Source organism: Protopterus annectens, chromosome 10.part0, assembly GCF_019279795.1.
Source record: "Protopterus annectens isolate FY-2018-M chromosome 10.part0, PAN1.0, whole genome shotgun sequence".
Classification (NCBI taxonomy): Eukaryota; Metazoa; Chordata; order Ceratodontiformes; family Protopteridae; genus Protopterus; species Protopterus annectens.
Window position 1 is genome coordinate 1109723243 of NC_056744.1, and position 22705 is coordinate 1109745947.

General features: G+C 35.7%; 1 protein-coding gene across 3 annotated transcripts in view; it reads right to left on the reverse strand.

Annotated features, from left to right (window-relative positions):
- LOC122813499 (leucine-rich repeat-containing protein 7-like) overlaps window positions 1-22705 on the reverse strand; it is a 2638896-nt gene that overhangs the window by 2209431 nt on the left and 406760 nt on the right. Inside the window, exon 3 of one of the 3 annotated variants that reach the window (XM_044085844.1) lies at window positions 16019-16131. The exons of the other annotated variants lie outside the window; for them this stretch is intronic. The gene's annotated coding sequence lies outside the window, so the exon portion shown is untranslated. The remainder of the gene's footprint in view (window positions 1-16018; window positions 16132-22705) is intronic. 3 annotated transcript variants of the gene reach the window in all.

The following is a 22705-nucleotide window of genomic DNA, read 5'->3' on the forward strand; positions in this document are numbered from 1 at the left end:
TTGTATAAATGTAAATTGCTTATACCACAAGTGATAATTCAATAAAGGTGTTTAAAAAAATCTTTTCCTCATCTATGTCTAACCTTGGTATAATTATGTCTTCCATAAATATTTACATCTGTGTTCTTTCATGATTTCCAGGGTGGCCGCTGTGGTACAGCGGTTAGTGTTGCCAAGTCCAGCAAGAGGTTCTCTGGTTCGATCCTCAGCTGGGGTGCCTTCTTTGCTGAGTCTGCATGTCCTCCCTGTGGTCACGTGGGTTTCCTTTGGGTGTTCCAGTTTCCTCCCACATCCCAAAGACATGCTGTAGGTGGATTGGATATTCTAAATTGGCCCTAGGCATGAGTGTGTGTGCCTTCCGTAGAAGGTTGGGCGCTGGGCTGGCAACTCGATACTGTAAAACTTCCTTGCCAGTTATGAGCAGACAGGTGATCTGCTGTGGTGGCCCCCAACCAGGAAAAGCTGAAAGAAGTTCTTTCATGATTTCCACTCTTCTCTGCTTTATACACACTGTCATAAATTTTTCAAAATATCTCTAACACTTCTATAAGATCTCTGGTTATTTTTCTTGTTATAAGCTCCTTACATTTAGCAATAACACTTTCTGCTTTCTGAACACTAAGCCATTGTGCTAAAAGGTTTTGTGCTCAGGAGTTATCAAAAATGAGTTGCTTAACAGCAATCTTTCTAAACTAATGCATATTAGTCAGATACTCCCTTATTTTCTGTTTACTTCTTATTCTGTGACATTCCCCTTATTCAGCAATACTTTAACTTTTGTCAGCCCTTCTAAATAATTTCTATTACTTCTTAAGCATATCACTTTCTCTTTTATCCCACTCACTATCTATAACCCTGGAAAAAAATGTCTATCTTCCCTAATATCTTGAATAAATTCTACCACCCATTCCTTTAAATTCCTCTCTTTTTAATGGGTAGGTGGGTAAGTGCCATTGTTTCATTTTTACTCTACTGCCCAGCATTTTATCTTAGTTTTTATTGGTGCATGATATGAAACAGCTATTGGATATGTGACAAAGTTTTCAACTAGATGTACATGTTTCAGGGAAATATAATTTCCCTCTAGTCTATCTCAATTGTTGCACCTTGGAGAATAATATGTAAATTCTCCTTGACTTCCTGCTACTGAATTCACATCTTTCATACCAAATATTTTCTTACATTTCTTCACAAATCTACCCTTTTTTGTTATATTTACCCTTCTAGGTTCCCCAGATATATCCTCACTGTTGCAAATCAAGTTCCAGTCACCACCATTAAGTAATATTTCCTGCTAAAAGCTGCTTATGTTTCCCAAAATTTCTTAAGCTCTATAATAGCAGTTTTTGGTGGAATGTAAATACATACCAGCACAGTCCTCCTCCCATCCCAGGTCTCCAAAGCAATGGATGAAGGCAAAATGTTACACACTCGCTACTGCAAATTTACCATTATTATCTTTTTTCTATCACTGTTGGATCTCCTCTAGCAATTAGCATTACTATTCCCCTTTTCCTTTATCCCTGATATTCTGCTGAATATCCACCATGGAATCCTTTCTTTAGCAAGTTGACATGCCCATGTCTTTCCAAATGTATCTTCTGCATCATTTATATTTTGCACTTTGTATTTCTTAATATAATTCAGCAATCTTTCCTTTTTTTCTACACATGTAAGGCCACTTACATTCCAAGATAATATGGATAGCATAGCCATTATGATAAGAAGCTACTGTTCCCATTTAATATACATGATACACTGAATGTGTAACCCCAGTAACCACACAAAACTTGACTAAAACAAAAATGGAAATAATCATGAAGATGTCTCCCATATGACACAAATTTTATTATTGCACACTATAACCAGACTAAACACTTGAATGTGTATTTCCAACTTTTTTGTTGCAAGCATACACTATATTTTGGCAGGCTGATATTTTGCCTTGCTATCTTTAAATAAACTTCAATTATACACTCTTCTATTAAATGCATTAAAGCGTTAAGGCTGGTAGGGAAGCTGCTATCTCTTATTCACTTCCAATAATTCTAGACTTTATTTTTCACTGAATCGCTTGCCCTTGTACCTTATTTCCTTCATCAAGAATGCTCAGAACTCTCAGGATTAATTGCTTGCACTTGCTGACAGTTTGTCTCTTTGTTAATGTAGTAAGCAATGATAAAAAAATCATCGAACAGCCCTGCAGATGCATGGCAAAATATTTGTCAGTTTTACTCAGAACAGAACAGAATGCAGAAGTGCTTTCAGCTGCAGACTTCTTGATGCCCAGTGAACACTTGTTAATGGCAAAAAGAACAAGCTAATATCATTATGTGCCTCTTCTTATTCTGTGAGATATGCAAGAAATGCAGCACTTCTCATGGCTTTTATCATTTTGTCTTATTTTTCAAGCCTACTTATAGGAAACACTTGTTTATAGTTTAATAAAACCATGATCTTCTCAATCTTCAGGGAACAAATACATAAGTTGAAACAATGATGTATATTTGAAAGTAAAGGGACATTTTGATTGCAGTTTTTGCAATGTAGTTCATTTAGGGGTGTGTATGACCTGTGTGGGTTACTATGTGGGGAAGACTATGAGACCGCTAGCTGACAGAATCAGGGAACATGTGTTAGCAATCAAAAATAAAGACAGTAAGAATGCATTAGTGAAACATAGCACTGTATGTATTAAATTCACGGAATTCAAACTCAGTTTTAGAACAAGTGCCCATTTTTATAGGGGATTTGAATTCTTTGCTGAAAGTCAAAGAGTTAAAATGGCAGCTTCTTTTAAATTGTGATGTATTTCCAGGTTTAAATGACAATTTGAACATCAAGTGTGTATTTAAATTGTCAAGATAGGAAATTATGTTTTACTTAGTAGGGAGTAGATTGGTTGTTCATTTTTTAAATATGACTATATAATGGTTTTGTACTGTTTTGGATGCATTTTGAGGAAGTTATTTCATTAAATAGAATGAAGCTGTTAAAAATACATTATTGTTTTGACTTTAGTTTTTGCTCCCTGAAGATCAAGAAGTTTTTGATTTTATTAGTTTGAATAGTTTTTTCTAGTACAGTCACTGGCTTGTTTATAAATTAGGCTAAGGGCATTAATCCAGACATTTACTTTGCAAAAAAAATAAGAGAAAACATCTGCTACATATAACAATATAATATAATATAATATAATATAATATAATATAATATAATATAATATAATATAACATAACATAACATAATATAATATAATATAATATAATATAATATAATATAATATAATATAATATAATATAATATAATCAGTGCAGTTTCACACCCCAGCCCCATCACTGCAGCCCAAAATCACAGCATTTTAACTTTAAGCTTACTTTTGTCCTGCCTTCATCTTCTTTTCATGCTACATTGCAAAGCCTATATTGCTTACCACTAAAAAGTGTGTATTTACCTTGATATCTTTATCTCATACAATGATCATTGAAAACACACCCCCACCACATTTAAAATAATCCTGACTGCAAACTACACAAAACTGATTTACTATTGTATATAAACCACAGTTTATATCATGAAATGTCTTACAAAAATGCTATTAGGAACAAAAATGGTTTTACTTACAGTTATTTATTTTCCTTTTAGTGTCCTTTTAAACATTAATGACACAAAGTGGGGTAAATGCTTTATAGTCCACTTACAGGTTAACAAGGTCAACAAAAGTCCAATCTTTCTCAACCACTTTTTCTTGCAAAGCCTCATTTCACGAATGTTACTGATGATTTATAATTTCCCAGTTATTCACTAATTTAAGTGTTGTTGGTCTTTACCCTATTCTTTTCCAACTCCAAAGACCAGACTCTGGTTCAAGTCCGACTCATGTATTCAATTCCTATGTTTTTCTCTGTTTCTCAAGCATTTTCCTTTGAATCACTGGGAAAGGATTCACTGGCAAATTATCCATATGATCTTTATCATCAAAAGAATGAGAAGCAGTGCCCCCCCTCAGCCTGATAGTTCACGTTTTGGTATATAAACTTTTGTATTTCCTCCTTAGCCTGTTGTGCATCAAAAATGGCATTGTTTCTCTAAGAAAACATATTTTGAAGACAGTTGGATATAGCAGCTTGAATCTTATACTCGCCTCTCAACATTCCCTGATTGTTGTGATAAATCTACTTCTCTTCTGCCTGATGTACAGTGAATAACCATTTTCCATAAACAGTCTACTGTCTCCAGTTTTAATATGTTTTCTTTCTGCCACTGTTTTGTCAGGAGCAACTCTTTATGCTGGTATGACTGTAGTTTTACTGATAGCAATCTTGGCTGCTTTCTCATTGCCAGGTTTGCAGCATACACTTGATGTGCTCTCTCAATTAAGAAATCCTACTGTGGAGTCCAGTTGTCTATTTAGGCATTCATAACATTTTACAGTATGTTCCTTACAGTTTCTCTGGTATAGCAGAAAATCTCATGTTTTCTCTGCATGCTCTGCCTTCTTTCTCTACCATTTTTGAAACAGCTGTTCTTGACAAAAGTCTCATACTCAGCCAGCCTTTTCTTCATTTTAACCTCTGATATTTTCCAGCCTTTTGTTATTTTAGTTAATATACTTATTCAGTGTTTCATTTATTTTGATTACCTCTGAGTACATTTGATTTATTTTTTCTTCTATATCACTGGAAACAATCTATTGTACCAAAGCTGAAGTTTGAACTGTTTTTTGCTGAACAGCCTCAGGATTCTTTCTGGTCAGTCTTTTCTCTTCACCTTTTCCAGTTGATTTTCTTTCAGATTCTCTAAATTTCTTTTTGCTGGCATCCAGGCAGTGTATTTACTAGCCAGTAACTGAATTTTATTCAGACTTGGAAATCTTCATGTGTTCTGCTTTTGAGGTATGTTAACATTCCCAATCATCTTATTAAATGTATAATAAATATGATATTTTGTCAGAGCAAGACAAATATATATCACCCATTGTATAATAAAAATGACACTGCAGATCAGGCAAATATAGCTCTTTTTCACTAACCTTTTGGTTACATAATGTTTTCTATACCTTCTTCTACATCTATTGATGACATATGACATGTCACCAGCACTGCATTAGAAACAAAAACATGGTGCCCAGGCCAGCTATCCTTAGCAGCTTATTCATCTTGTCAGGATCTATTTGCAGCAAATTCACTAATGCCCTTTCAGTTAACAAATTCTGCCATGGGATACCAGTCCAGCTACTTATGTGGGCATTCATAAAATTAATACAGTCTGTTCCTTTCAGTTTCTCTGGTACAACAGCAAATCTCAGGTTTTCTCTGTATGCTCTGCCTCCTGTTGAATTGACCCTAGTTGATCCTGGACAGACACATTAACTCAGCCAAGTTGAAAATCACTCCAGAAAATTACCCATAAATTCAGCAATTTATTAGCTTGTCCATTCTCGGAGGAATGAAGGGTATCTTTTTCTGCAGTATGACACTACTCCAGTGATGAAGAAAGCTGTACCTGCAAAGCAGATTGCCATTAATTCTGTCTTTGGAGGATAGGCCTGGAACTAACTGACATTGCATGCAGTCATGTGAAGAATATCAGAGGTCCTGCTTAGGTAGGATATCACAAAAGTCCCTCTGACATATTTGACAGCATATATGAAACTGCATGGAGCTCCTATCCACGTTTCCATGTCTATTTCCCATCCCACCTATGGCAGAGGCAGACACTTGGAGATAATACCAGCAATGTTAAGTTATCAACAAATAGTAAAACAAATGACCAGGAACACAGAAAAACAATAACAAATTAATTCCTGTGGTGCACAAGCAAAGGAAAAACACAAGTAAGATCCAATGGCTCTTTATTGAAACATTTAGCACTTTCATACCAATTATAACCTCAGGAACTTGCTCAGAAGTTGTTTAATTTTAGTGTATATAGCTTAATAGTTTCATTTTTAAACTTAACCATGGCTGAGCTAATGGTTATGCCTTCCAAATGGATGGCTGGTTTAATAATGCACACAATCTGTAGATAAATGGTTTGACGACTTGTTTAGGATTTACACAGTAAAAATGTATAACTATCTGGCAAATATAGGGCTGTAAGCAATGGTGATATGTGGGCATGTCATTGAGCTAAATATTTATTTATATATTTGTTTACCTCTGTAGTACACTGATCAATTTTGACAAATTACAGGTTTAGCCTCGGTGAACTACAAACCATTTCACAAATAAAAAATGCAGAAATGTAAGCAATAACAGAACAGTTCAGAATAATTACATAGAAAAATGGAGTGTATACATTCCAGTGGACAAACACCAAGCAAACTGACAATTAAGCAGAGTGTAATGTATAATATTTACATTTGTTTTGAAATATAAAAATAGCAATACAGAATGATAGCCTAATAATGTATTCATGTTTATTTGGTACAAAACATCAATTCAGAGTTGTTTTATGAATTGTGGAATATTGAGCAGTTCTGTTGTCATGTGCTTTATGTAGGAAAAACTGAAATACCTCTTAGAAAGAGAATCTATGAACATCTTTATGACATCTCTAAGGAAAGGGAAACTAATGCCTTTTTCAAGCATTTTACTTTTTGCCCTAGTATGGAGCTTAAGTTTATGGTGCTTGAACAAGTGGCACCAGATGCTAGAGGTGGTGACTGGGAGACTACTTTGGAGTATAGAGAACTTTTATGGCAGTTGAGGCTTGATGCTGGTAAACCATCTGGCCTTAATGATAACATAAACATCAGTAGTGTCCTTAAGTTGAGAATGGCCCGATTATAATACCATTCTTTGGTTGACTTGCATTAGATTGTAAAACTGATGTACTAAAATGTCACACAGGTAATTTTTGGTAATTATGAGTTTTTACAATGCGATTATTATTACTGTATTCATATAATGCTTTTGGTGAACATTATTATATATATATTATTATTTTTATTCTCTTTTTATATAAGACATCATACTTTCAATAATTCAGCATTTGAAAAGATTTTAATGCTGTAACATTTTAACAGTTTTATTTTTTGAATTGATTATTTAGATTTTTAACGAACAGGATCATCTTGTTATTGTAATTGCTACGTGTGCACATAAATGTATTTACTTATTTAATACACATATTTTTAAACAACATTTTTTAATAACATTTGTTTACATTTCTAATCTTTTTGGGCATATTATGCCGTTCAACAATTTTTGAACAAATTGAGTTAATTATTTCAATTTACTCAAACACGTGGGTATATGCTTCCTATATATTCAAGCTAATTGTATTACGCTGTTAACTTGAAAAAGCACGGTATCAACCGAGTGAAAGCGCTTGTTTTACGTTGGTTGTGTTTTTCCAAAATAAAGGATTTACTTCTTCTACTAGCTTTGTCTTCCTAGTGGTGGATTTGCTTGGCTTTGTTCTACTTTTTGGGTTTCCATGTGCTAACATGCTGCTTGTTGTGGCTGAAATTTTACTTGCTAGAAGCAGAGGCAAATCAATTAACATTTCAAAACAGTTTTAGTGCAATTATGTATAAAAAGAGGAAATAATCTATTGATTTAAGTGTGCACATTCTGAATGGGGAATCTGTTTATCACTGTAACATGTTCAAATGCAATCTCTTAAGCAGGCCTTTACACTGCAAACCAGTAAGTCTGCAATAAGAAGGTATTTCCGGAAATAATTTCCCATATTAGAGTTTAATATATGTATGGCTCATTTCAAGTGGCCTACATTGCAAAGAGCACTGCAAAGCCCCCACCCCCTAATGGGTACTACTTTTGTGGTAAGTTTATTCACAGTCACTCCCCATTTTAGAGCAGCAGGAACTGAAATATAGACTCCAAAGAGAGGCATAACCCAGCAGGCATCATATAATCTGTAGTGCAAAGAGGATATGCTGCATATCAGATAGAAACCCCATCTCAATAAATCCAATCTTCAAAGGTGTTGAAACAGGAGGACTCTGGTACTCCTATTTATCTGCATCTAGACTCCTATTTTCAGAGATGAGAAGAGTGCTAAAGGCTGGAAGCCAGTAGTGGAAATGTAAACTTTTTTGTTAGGGACTATTTGAAGTTTATTTATTTTTTCTGCTGGGGAAAACATATAAGGGGAAGTTAATACCATAGTTGTGGTACAAAACAATAGCTTTTCTTGTCACTGGTAAGACCAATGAACAAAGGCAGAAACATTTCACAGGCACATAAATATCTTTCTAATTTAAATTAATGCTAATGTGTATGCTTCTGGAAGATGAAAGGGGAGATATAAATGCCTTATGCCATACCCTAAGAGTGCTTATGTCCCAATATTTAGAAGGCATGTATCACAGACAAGGTTTTGAACAGTGTAATCTTGGGTTTATTTAGAATAATTTGCTTTCTGAGAGAAATGAATGCATTATATTAAACTTTACTCAGTGTGTGTGTGTGTGTGTGTGTATATGTGCACTTTTCTGTGAGCACATGCATGCAAGTGTGCATGTGTATGTGTGCATATCTGTGTGTATGCATGCATGTGTGTTGTATTTGTGTGTGTATACATCTCTGTGTGAGTGTATTTGTCTGTCTGTGTCTGTGTCTTGTATGTTCCTGTTCTATCTACTAGTGCAGGTTGGCACAGTGCCCAGTGCAGCAGTTGTTCTAATTGCCCATATCAGCAGGTCATAGTCACACACATTACCTTTTAATTAACTGTTGTGTTACATGGTGTAAGTATGAATTACTAAACAGCAGAGAAGCACAACTTAACCTACCTGTGCAGCCTGGGTTGCACTGCTGTTTCGTTCTTGGAGAATTAACTCACCTTTTCATCAGGTAGTTATAAGAACAGTTTGAAAGCTCTGTTCAAAAAAAGGCCAATGCTTTGTTCCATGTACTACTATGGCAGTGGTAACTCAGATGAGGAATTCAGCAGTACAGCGTAAGGAGACTGTAAATCTTTTATAGAAGCTTGCTAGAATGTGATTAGTGGAACGTACTCAAAATATATCAAAATTAACAATGTGTTATTGAGGCTGCTAAGTAATATTAGGAAACTCTATGTTGGTCTGATGGGTTAATCCTTAGTTTGTATAAGTACAACAATGTACTGCCTAAAGTACTATGACTATTCTATGACTTCTCAGAGTCAGGTTCTGTTGCCTGTAATGCAATTTGTTCATAGCTGTTTCTAGAATCTAAACGAGTACGAAAGGTGTGTGGCATGTGGCTGAGCTTACTGTTGATGTTACTGGCTTCTCAATTGTGGCTGTATTACACTAAACTAGGGTGACTGGCATACTTGTAATACTGCTGCCTGTATAGGAAGACTACTATGTAAGTGAAAACGTTTTTTCAAGGATTAGAATAAAATGTCTGCATTTTTAAAGGTTGATGGTTTACTCACTATTGAATAGCAAATGAAGTCATGATAAAGAAAACTTGTAAAGAAATGGTTATAAGTTCATAGGTATTTACTAGGCTAATGACTGCAAGGGAATTTTTAAGCATAGCCATGTACCCCAAATCTCTGACAAGTTCTAGTAGCCTTGATAAGTTTAAGCAGAAGCTTAGCAGATTACACATTTACAAGCAGGGGCCTGGGAGATAACCATTCACAGGCTGCCTGTGTCCATTAGAGACACAGGTGCCAAGCCAGGGATGAATTTCCTGTTCCCCATCCAATTGTCCAAGTTACACTTGAATTGGGTTAGCGAGGAGCTCTGCTTCACATGGATGGGGAGCCTGTTTCAGAGATGAGGTAGTCTCTGAGATATATAACTGTCACTCTGGCAGATCCTATTTATATCACAGGCAAGATTTACATCTTTAGAATAGGTAATTCTGGTACTTTTTGTTTTGCAGATATGCAGGTGGTCTATCAGAGTGGGGTCTATGCCAGACATACATATCCCCTCAACAGCCTGTAGGAGACAGAATACAAGGATAGGGCCATGAGGCGGTCTGCATAGGCTATGTTACTTATGCCCTGTATTCTTTTAGTGAGGAACCTCTATGGATGTTCCAATTGTTGGATATAATTGGTTAGTTAGATACCAAAGGGGGCATTGTACACTATGATAGGTCTGTAGAATGCCAAATGTAGTGGAACAATGGCTTTCTTGCACCTAGATGCCATACATTTGTTATATAAATTATTATTATTAAATAATATTATTAATATTATTATTATTATTATTATTATTATTAAATATTATTATTATTATTATTATTAAATTATTATTTGTTATTTGTTATACATAAGTTGCACAAAATCGAATCATTTCCTCATTACTGTAGACACGTAATGTTCAAAGGCTAGATTACTGTCTATGTGTGTCCCTAAGTCTCTGACTACCGGGTCAACTCTAAGGAGTATGTTGTCATTATTATAGTTACCAGGGGTGGATGACTTCCTGAAGGATACTCTTATGCATTTCTTGCCATTTAGTTTTAGTCCATGGCACTGACACTGGGCTGTTTATCTGTGTCAGCCCTTCCTGGAGAACATTTATGTTGGTGTGGGATTCAATGACAGCTCGTAATTTGCAATCATCTGCAAATTTCGTCAGCCAGTGACCACTGACACTGGCCTTGACTTCATAGAAGTAAAGCACAAAAAGGAGTGGTCCAAGGACCGATCCCTGGGGTACTGCACTTGTGACTGGCCTCTTTGCAGAGGTGGACTTCCCAGTTCTAACTTCCTGGGTCATGTCTGTTAGCCAGTTGGCTATCCACCAACTGACATACAGTTTTGTACCTAATTTCCTGAGTTTGTTAACAATGCCTGAGTGAGGTATTGTGTCAAATTGCTTGGCCAGGTTGAATAGCCATGACCTGCTCTTGATGAAACTAAACTGGGGTGGGCCCAGTGTCTGGAGGTGTACTATATCATTACTGATCCTTTCCGTGATAATTCTTTCCATGATTTTGCATATAAGACTAGTGAGACTTATGGGTCTGTAGTTTACAGATGGCCCACCTTTGTGTAAAGGGATGACTGTTGCTGTTCTCCATTCATAAGGCATGACACCTGTTTCATGATCTGTACTTTCCTGTCAGTTTTGAAAATGTCTGTAGGCTGTGTGATGCAGCCATAAAAAGGGGGAAATGCTCACTGCTAAGCCAATATCAGAATAGCTCTCTTTATGAAATGTTTATAGTTGGCACTGGCCTGCAAAAAAAGTACTGTGATAGAAACAGAGTGGCTGTCTGCAAGTCTGATACATACTGACAGGTGAAGCTTTCAGATCTGACTAGTCATTCAAAAGACAATTACAGAGTTCAGTTTATATTAATGGTGTCTTCTGTAAATACAGATGAACTAAGGATGTATAAATAAATGTGATAAAATTATAACGGAAACATTCCAAAATGATTCTTTATGAAGGATGGAAGCATAAATATGGCGAAGAGATAAGGCTTTGAATTTTTAACTGTTACTGTTTGGTGACTTTTTCTGAAAAGAGCCATTCATTATTTTGCATAAGTAGCTGAAGTCAGTGTGTGCACAGTGCAGAGACCTAAGGCCACTTTAAAAGCAATAAATATGTGGTAGCCCTATACAGCTTTTTATACTCATAGATATGTAGACATAATGCAACTCTGCACATAATTGAGATGGGACCTACAGATAGAACAGCTTGTAGATCTTAACAGGGTTGGAGAATACTACATAAAGATCTCTCCCAGAAGGTAAAAACAGCTGTTAGTACTCTACATAGTAGATCAAATGCATACATCATTTGTTAAGCAAATATTTGTATATATATATATATAAATAAAACAAAAAAAAACAAAATGGGACAGGATTCAGAAAATATTGTGCTTAGCGACAAGATTTAGCTAAGGAACAATAGCTGATGGCATTTCTTAAGCATGCTGACATTAAAAGTGAATAACTAGGAAGACAATGTAAACTGCTTGCTCTTTGAGACAAATCTAGACATAAAACCTAATTAAATATATAATTTTCTGTAGTGTGTGCCTCCAGTCTAATGTAACTTCAGGATCTGGTTCCTCTATGTGATGGCACACTAAAACAATTAGCTATGCACAAAGCTTTGTTGTGGCTTAGCAGAGTTCACCAAACACCTTCATTTATAAGTCAAGAAGATTCCTTTAGGACTACATTTTCTGGATCACTGACTTAATAGGGATTATCATTACAGCTTATTGATGACTATATAATCCTCAATTTGCAAATCACACCCTGTGAAAATGATGGCCTACATGGTGCATTTTCTGAAATCAGATTAAAAAATTAAAGACAAAGCCCACTATGCATAGTAGACCAAAAAAGCGATACACAAAAAAAGAGAGCATATGAGATGAAATCATACCTCTCAACCTCTTAGTGTAAGAAATCTGGACAAAGCCTGATAAAATGGGGGAGGGGGGGCAAAGACCCCAAAAATAGGGACAAATGTTAAATATTGCTCTTATAAACTTAGAAAGTTGCTACAGTAACAGGGTTTGTGTTAACGTACATTTTCTGAAGAATTTGAAGTCTGAAACTGAAATGTATGCCATTATTTATTGACTTCATTCCTCAGGTCATCCCAGTAATTTACCACAAATTTTATGAGTAATAGAACAAACATGTGAGGCAAAAATCTGAACATTCTGTGAAAATCTGGAGGTATGGATGAAATAAAAAAAAAATTGACATAGCTTGGCTGTCCCTCTTTAAGTACACAAGCTAGACAGATTCCTTTTGGTTAAATAAGAAACCTGAACATTTATTGTTTCATATGAGTCACAGTAACAGTATAAATGTTATGACTATTGTGGGACGATTTGTCTTGCTGTGGTGTTCAATAAAAATCTCAATCAAAATGTTAAAGAATAGCATTGTGTTAATGGAAATTTTGGCAAAGATTATCAGTTTGATCATATTCTTAGCTTCTAAGAAATACAGTATTATAAACTAACAGTGACCTGTAAAATGGAAAATTTCAATTAGACCAGTTTACATAAACCACTTCAAGAGCTGTCAGATGACATGAGCTGCTGTAAACATGCTGCTAAGGTATTCACCATCTCAGATAGTCTTAACCTCATGGGAATTTAATACCATTTTTAACTTACAATAGACACAAGATGGAAAATAACATTACATAACACTTCAGGATATAATTTCATTGTGCCTCATGATCTGGCTTGTGTTTAGGGCACTATCATGAAAATTGGCAGTGCAGTAGTGCAGCAGTTAACATTGTTGCCTCACAGGATGAAGTTATTTGGTTCGATTCTCAGCTGGGGTGCCTTCTGTGTGGAGTCTGCATGTCATCCCTCCATTTGTGTACGTTTCCTCCCACATTCCAAAGACATGCATCTGGCACTTCTCTCCCCAGGCTTCTGCTGAAAAAAGGCTCTATCTTAGACCTTCCCAGTCAACAAATGTTAAATAAATAAAATCACCCAGCAGTGATTGTTATACTGAAAATACCACATGGATGGATGGGATATTTGCATATTTATGTGCAAATGCTTCATCCATCCATGCACTTACCTATCTACCTGTTAAAAAGTGTTTGTACAGAGAGTGTTTGCATATTTTATGTGTATTTCGGTTTTGTACATGCACATACCTTATTTTCAAGCTTTGGAAATTGCTGGCTATACAATGAAATTACGACTGTCAAAAGTAACTTACAAGATTATATGGCAGTCATAGAACACTTGTGTGACCCTATTTCTAGTACAACAAAGAATGAGTAACATTAAAATCTGTCATACCTGTTCAGCAAGGTGAGCATGAAGCTTTGTATATAAGCTGTGACAGGGTAATTCTGGCCACCACATACAATACAATGGAGTGACCGTAATATGAGCACATTGTATTATAAATCACAAGTAAATCATTAATTAATTGGCTTTAAGGGCACCGCATGTATGAGAAGTTCAGGCTTTGGAGTATATTTAGAAAAAGTGTGCAGTAGTTACACTAAATTTTCTTATAGTGGCATCTCACTATAAACTGAGTGCTAGAAACATTGCAAGAGATATTATTTGAAATACTGTACATTGTTTTATAAAGCCATGGCCAAGAGCACAGCATGAGAGGTCTGGAACAATGGTTTAATGAGGACAAGTGAAAAAAGAGAGCTCCCACCTGCTAATATGCCCTCATTAAAAAGTGGTATGCAACTCAAAAGAAAATAACAGTTTCAAAAATAAGAAACTTAAGGGGAAAAATGTAAGTTTAGGGGTTTATCAGAGATCAGCACAGTGACACAGTAAATGCCATGGTCACCTAAGAGCAAAAAGTTCTCCAGTTCATTTCTCAACTGTGGTACATTCCATGTGCCATCTCTGCATGGCTTTCATGTGTTCATGTGTTTTTTTTCTGGGTACTCACATTTTCTCCCATGTTCCAAAGATGGGTAGTATGTGGACTTTCTGGTTTGGCAATTTACTGTTAACTCCAAATTGTTTATTGATATGCATGAAATGTGTGTCTGGTAGGGAAGGAAGTTCAGGCAATTTACTTCTATCCTCTACTTGCCTAGTACAATAGAGGTGAATGAATGGAATATTTTTAGGAGACTTATGGGTGGATTGACTTATTTTAGACTTACTGTGGTCACTGTATTTTGAAAGATTGTGTAAAGTCAGAATTAGATTTTTCTCCTTATGACTAACTTAGACTAGTGTAGAAAAAAAAAAGTTTTTGCAGAACTGCTCATTTTTAACATTTAACAACTGTTTTATTCGGGCTAATATAGTCTTGGATGATCTGTTAATTAGCCAGAACAATAACACCTATCCATAGAAAGCCATCACAACATTACTGCTAATCATAACCATTAGAAAGACATGCATATGGAGTGTTTCTCCCCAGGCTTGTGCTGAAAATGGGCTCTGTCCCAGTCAGACCTTCCCAGTAAACAAATGTTAAATAAATAAATAACAGCCACACTGTCTATTCCATTCTCATTTATTTATTTTATAGGATGCCCCTGTTCAGCATAAGAAGACAGTGATAAATAGATCAAGTAAGGGGGTTAAAAATGATTGCAGTTTTTATAGTACAGTTATGCTATCATACACAATAACCAGTTGGACAAATTATGAAGGCTACTTCTTTTAAGAGAAAACTGATACTGAAAGGTATTGATGTTAAAATTTAACTAACTCATAACAGGAATTTGATGACTGGTGATGCTTATGGAAGTCATAAAGCCAGAATTAAATCTGTACTTGCTTATGTGAAGAGTTTAAAATGTTGCCAGTGATGTGCATTAGTCATTCAAGAGTATTACACACAGTTGGTGTAAAATAATTGCTTGTGGATGTGACCAGTGTCTAATGGGTCATGCATAACTGCAGCCCTAAAAACACTTTAGAACCAATTAAAAATTATCAGCATTAGAATTTGTTGAAAGAAATTAATTCAGAAATATGAAAATGAAAACCCATTCAGCTTTTAATACTATTATACTGATATTAAATATGTACCTGTTTAAAATGATGGTAATAGCAAAAAGCTTTTGCCTGATTTTGTATGAAGTAATGCTTTCAGAGAATACAGCAGTCTGGTTCACACTGCTACAGAATATATGAAAAATACCTCTCTCTCAGCAAACAGTTTACAATGTTTTAGGAATACACATCATTTATTTTAGACTTTGGGCATGACCAAGGGTATACTGATAGTTATTAGTTATCACTAGATTTAATTATGCACTAGAAATCTACCATATAAAATATGTTCCACAGCCTAGTTACCCCCCCCCCCCAGCCTAGTTCTTATGAATATGATAGTGTAGGCTGTCTTTGATAACAAGTTCTTTGTCTCTTACAGAAAAATACAAATGACATAATGTGTAATCCAAGAAAGGTACAAGAAGGTGAAGCCTCATAAATTACTTTAGCAATGCATAGTTTTTAGTTGCACTGTGGAAACAGACCCTTAACTTGCCAAATAGAATCTACTCAATCTTGAAAGACTGAAAGCATCATCTGTGATCTACTACTTTTTAACATTTTGGCAATTTACTAAATAATTCAATTAATTTACGTACCATAGTAATTGAGTATGTTCTAACATTGGTGTTGAGAAGATTAGGATGCTGATACAAGTGTGGTCCCAGCACACTACAGTAGTTTCATCATTAATACAATTCTTGACAGTGTCCTGTAAAAAGGAACAAAGGAATATTCATACAATTTGGATAATGATCAGATCTTTCCCCACGGAATTTTCCCAATGTTTTCAAGTCTATGTTTTTACAGTAATTTAGACATCATGTTGTATGTCTTAAGCACACCCCTCCTTAAATCAGAATGGTCATATGTGACTTAGGTTCAGCAACAGCACTGCTCCACAAACAACATCAAGAATTCTGCAGTTTTATGGCACAACGCTATATACTCTAAAAAGGGCTAAAACAGCCTAAAAGCACAAACTCAGGCCTTCTGAAAACTAATACCTCCAGTGACATCACTCTAAAATCAATACAAGAATATAAATACCTTGGGCATACTATATCCCACCCCAACTCTCAAAACTCATACCAAGAGCATTGTTAGGAAAGTGGTTAGACATCTTAAGAGTTACTGACTCTATCTGTAACCATCTCAACTCTGAAGGCAAGAGAGCCATTGAAAAGAATGTACTGATAATAATACTTGAATATGGCTTCCCATACTCAGACTGCAGTCTGCTCAGAATTCCCATCTCATCCTGTTACCAACACCATCTGCAGGTATGTTATTCCAGCACCTCTCAATGAGCATCATGGCATCTCACTACAGAAAGCGAGCCAACTTTCCATTCTATCTAGATCTACAACATTACTGCCCTTCCTTAGGAGCAACTCCACAAGTAAAGCACTCTCTATACTCCTTAGGAAGTCAAAGAAGCAGTAATATGACCTTAGTTACACACCTGTTTAATCCTGTAGTCAGTGAAAGGAGCTTTATCAAAATTGATTTTACTAATGGGAAAAAGTTCCCTCAGAAAGTTCTGGATTATAGATCATTCCAGATTAAATTTCCATATGAATACCTAAAAGATTCATACAATGCTCCTGTTTCTTAGACAATGGCTAAGCTTTCTACTCTGTCTCAAAATTCCCAGATTGCAAATTGTCTAAATGCCTTGAAGTCATTTCAGGAATCAAACTATGTGAACATGTACATATAAAAGGCCTGCACTCACAAGCTTTCCTCCTTTTCTCATCATTCACCCCCTCCTTCTCTTCCTACCTGCTTAACACAAATGACACCCTACCGCTGTCTTTTTCTCTGTGATACTTTTATTTTTGTTTTGTTTACCTGCATGGTGCTGTATTGACATGTAAGTTGAAGCAGAACTGTATTCCAACATAAATAATGGATGTTATATAACCTTTTACTGTAATGTTAAATGTCATAATTCGTAATGTTAAAAACTATAACAACTTGTACAAATATATTAATTTATACTGGAAATCATATTAACTTTGTAAATCACTGTGCTTCTGTTCCTGGCCCTTGGCTGAAAGAGGTTCCAACACCAGCCCACTTACCCAGGTCAACAAACACAATAAATGACTAAATAAATGCCTACATACATAAACAAATACTTGGATACGTAATACATACATTGAAAGAAACAGAAATAAAAGGCTGTAAGATTTGTTATGGCAGTGCCATAGTTTATTTCACCTACCATGAGTGGCCCCTCTAACACTAGAAAAATAGTTTTTCTTTTCAAAACCATGTGACTAGCACAGAGTTATGTTTGTCACTATAAGCACATATATATTTATAACTGCTATGCTATGTCAGCATGTATGTAACATACCAGAAACACGAACTGCCACCTAGCCTACTGGGTACAACAGGCAAAATGGATTCTCTGGGAGGTATACTTCACATTCAATAAGTCTAGTCTAAAAAAATAAACAGGAGGGTGCCCCCTGATGCATGCCTTGTTCATGTTCACATGGTACAAAAAACTAGTGAAATCCTAATAATGACTTTTATCATCACACTGTGAGTAGTAATGCAGGCATAGTACATTAGTGTTGCTCACATAAATAGACTTGGAGGTCCATTTAGCCTTGTGAAGTTAGATGCTATTAAAAATGACTGCACATGCTGATTGCCTTACACAGATATATTTCCCCCCATAACAGCTGTTGGTAAGGGGACAAGGTTTAGTTCAGAGCTGGAGAGCAAATACTGCAAAAATTAGCAGAGCATCTGGCAAGCTTTTCCCCTTTCCCCTCCCTTGTTCCTAATGGAGTGACTGTGTGGCCTTCTCTATAATAACACCCCTTCATTTCCTGGACTAGTTTATTGCTGTTTATGACAAGGTAAGTGAGCAGTCTACAATGCTGTGCTAGAGTTATTGTCATGCTTGCCAAGGGGGCCCTGTGGGTATGCCACTTAGCTTGGGGGCAGGACAAGCCATTTGGAGCTGCCTGTCACACTGCCTAGCAAGGAACTGTCTGGAAAACTGGCCTCAGAGCTTAATTTATTACTGTTTATGCATGAGCTGTCTGTTGTTATTGTTTTGATGGTTTCAGAAAGTTGCAATTGCAGTACGCCATGCAAATAAAGTGGTTGCACAGGCCATCTTACTGTGCTTATGTCTGAGGAGTGGGCTTCAAGGCTTGAGGATACTATTTATTTTGTTTATGACTAACAATGTAAGTATTTGTATACGGTATAATGCAGAAAATGATTTAGTTCTTTTAGGTACAAACATTGTAAACATAAGAAAAAAATCTTACACGCTGTGGAGATACCATCTATTATGTTATATACAGAAGAAAACGACTCACAACCTGCACTTTCCATATCAGTGTGCTTTCTGTATGGCAACATTTTCATTTTTTTCTAATGCACTTCAGTTGCCAGGCTATGACTGTGCTACAGATACCACTGTAATGTCTTGGAAGGCATCAGTTTAATTTTTACAATTTAATATCATAAAACTTCTGCTTATCATGTTATTAACGATTTTGCAAACCTGTTTTTGAAAGCTCCACATCAGACTTCCAGTAGCAATACATTTCTCTGCTTCATACATTTTAAAGCACTCTTTATTACTTTCCATCATATATGCAATAGTATAGAACGCTGGCTGTAGTACTTTAAAGAATTATGACTTTTGGGCTTAGAAAATAAATACGTAAATTATTCTTTTAAACCCTTAAAACCAGTGGCTTGCTAGAGGAATGCTACGTAGAATGTGGAAAAATTAAGTTGTACAATATAAATTTTACTACTTCATCCTTGTGCACTTTATTTTATGGTCTTTTGCTATTAAATAAACAACCTTTTTTTTCCTTGACAAGTTGATTTGAAACAATATAACTGCCAATGTGTAGTAAGTGAAATTCTGAAACATCTTCTGAATATATGCTTTAAAGGCTTTACCAGTACAAATAAACCTTTAATGGACCACATTTAACAATTTAACTGGTACAACTATAATGCATTTTAAGTCAGTATTTATAAAAGAAGGGAAGGCTGACCAAATGTCTTCTAGTGAAACAGAGCACCTTTGTCTCACTTATATTAGATACTTCTGAATAAAGGTGAGATGAAAATACTCAGTTTCACTAAAAGACATTGGTCAGCAATCTTGTCACTTATGGATCTTGGTTTTTGGTTGTTGTGATCACTTATCTGAGTTTGGGTTTGCTTTTGAATTAATAAGTCAATATTTACACAGAGGCATTAAGTCAGACACCCTCCATGCATTCAAAATTGTTACACAAGAAACCAGCTAAGTAACTTGTGACATCAAGATTTATTGCATAGAGTTCATGTAATTCTTAAGCCTTACAGCCATTATGACATTTTGTCTATGAATATATATAGCGTTAATGCTGATATTTTCCATAGTTTGTATAAAGCTAAGATAGGTGAAATAGGCTTATCTGAGTTTGTTGAAGAGCAAAGCATTCCAGTGATCATAAATGAATATGAACCTATATAGTGGGGTCTATATTAGAATGACAAAACCTCACTTACACGAATCCTGAAAGGCCGACACATAAACAACAAACCTCATGAACACCAAACGTCCTTAAGCGCGAAATTTAAAATACCGAATTGCCATACTTGTCCACACTATGTTTAGTGAGGTAAAACGTCAGTAGGAGATTCCCTTATCCGGTATAGGTCCCTAATGTAAATGTGCAACAGTTACTGACCTTAGGGTTAGGGTGCGGGATAAGGTAAGTGCATATATAGTAATACATTCATATTTATTTTGTTTGGGTAGGCAGTACGTAGCGGGCGGTGGAGTTGGCCATCTATGGCAATTCGATATTTTGAATTTCGCACTTAAGGATGTTCAGTGTTCTTGCGGTTCGCTGTGTATGTGTTGGCCTTTTGGGATTCGCATAAGTGAGGTTTCGGCATTCTAATATAGACCCTATATATTGCATAATGAGGCATTTCATTTTTGGGTGTGGCAAGATCAGAGTGAGACTGTATTAGTGGTGGACAGGGGGAAAAAGGTCACAGGTTTATTTGTTTTATTTTACTTATGGTCTCATAGTTTTACATTTTGTCACAATGCAATGCTTAAAAATATAGTTATCTACACTAAAACTGTGACAAATGACAAAAGTCAGTGTGTTGAATTACAATCTATGTAGCCACCAGGATAGTCAACTCATACGGTATTTAAGAACTCATCAGTATTTAGTCAATAGGTTCCACTCTGTTGGGCTATGACTACAAAAAGACTCCTGAGGATGCTATCTCAGAACCAAACCCCATTACATCTGGGAAGTACATGTTTTTGTGCTTGCACTTAAATAAGAGTGCTACTTCTGATTTCAAATACAACACAATATTTTTATGCTGTGAACTTATGAAGCTAAGTATGGCTGAATAGCTTGCACTCATGACACATATCAGTATATACATTTGAACCCTTATGAGTAAAAATTCAGAAAGTCAGGGCAAAAATATCGGGTCTATATTATGTTATCGAATCCTGGTAACATCGAACACCAGAAGACCGGCACGTAAAACGCAAACTATGGTAATGGCAAACGTACAAAACCGTGAAACGCAAAATGTCAAAGTGTGATGGTTGGCCCGTCTGTGGTATAGCTCTGTAAGGTAAGTGTGCAATAGTTATGGAACTTAAGGTAAGGGTGCGGGTTAAGGTAAGTGCATAGATAGGTAATGTATGTAAGGTTTAGTGTAGGGTTAGAAGTAGGGTTTTGTTAACTGTATGTGTGTGGATTATTTGTTTTGTTTGGGTATATATCTGTAGGGTAAGTGTGCAATAGTTACGGACCTTAGGGTTAGGGTGCGGGTTAAGGTAGGTGCATAGATAGTAATGTATGTAAGGTTTAGTGTAGGGTCAGAAGTAAGGTTTGATTTGTGTATGTATGTGTTTTATTTATTATGTTTGGGTATGTAGTATGTAGTGCACGGTGGTGTTGGCCGACTATGACGTATTTGTGGTTTGGGCTATGTGTGTTGGTGTTGTGGTGTTCGATGTTATGGGTTTTCGATAACGTAATATAAACCCAAAATATCAGCACTCCCACCCAAAAAAAAAAAAAAAAACAAAGATCAGATGTTTAATAGACCTCACAGTATATGGCCATGCTTTAAATGAAGCCAAATACCTTTGCCATATAAAAAACTGTAATAAGCACAGATGTTAACCTTTGAGAGTGAACCAAAAAGCTGTACGTTAATTAAGTCAGCCATGCATGGTACTGTAACTTTCATTCTTGTGTAAATATTAGTGAATAAACCAAGTTGGAGGTTAATAACAGTCTATGAACATTAAACAAATATCTTGGATCTTCATCATAAATGCATCAAGTTGCTGTTGCAGTTCTGATATCTGCAACTGATCACAGGTTTCACACATCATGAATAAGTTAGTTATCAGCACATATTAGTTTTACACTTTTAACATTTGGATTCATCATAATTTAGTCCATAGGGGGTTTTTACAGCCTGAGTTACTGGTTAGGTATTTAACCACACAGTGTGAAAGCTCTGCCCTGGTAGAGCTATTTGCACTGGTGGATTCAGTTCTTTATTAACACTATTTGAAAACTGATATTTGGAGAAGACATGTTATTATGCCAACAACATCAAAAGGTGAGCCCTGTACCATGGTTAAATCGATGGAGTAGATTAAACAAGCCACAAACAGTTTAAACACTTTTATGGATATTTTTGGTTATTACATAACATAGCATGCAGCTCAGTTTTTCTATTTTTGGGGAGGGGACTTACTGGATATATTATAAAAATTTGCCTTCTTCTTTTAGAAAAGGTAAAAGCATTATTCAAAAACAGCAAGTTTGTATTCTCTCAGAGGAGGCAATTAGTAGTTTGTATTAAGTGATTTGCTTTCAAACTTAACACCATCTCAACTTATTAAACCAACAGGCTTATTTAATAACTGAGGTTTAATATTATATATATTTAGTTTTGTTACAAATACTCAGTTTATACTTTAGTAATATTTCAGGCCTGAATTCAGTTTACTGAATTCCATAAAACATCAAAATGTTTGGCAGCATGGAGTCCTAAAGGTTCAATACAAGTCATGACTCCCTGTTTAAATGATTCCTGTGAACTTTCTACAAATAATGGCTTGAGTTTAGGCCCCGGGTTGGGGTCTTTGAGGCAAACATACATCTAAGAGGAGACAGCAGTACAGTTTGCATAATTTTCATGCAAGCATCTTGTTTCTTCATCTTATGAGTAGTCAGCCTAGACTG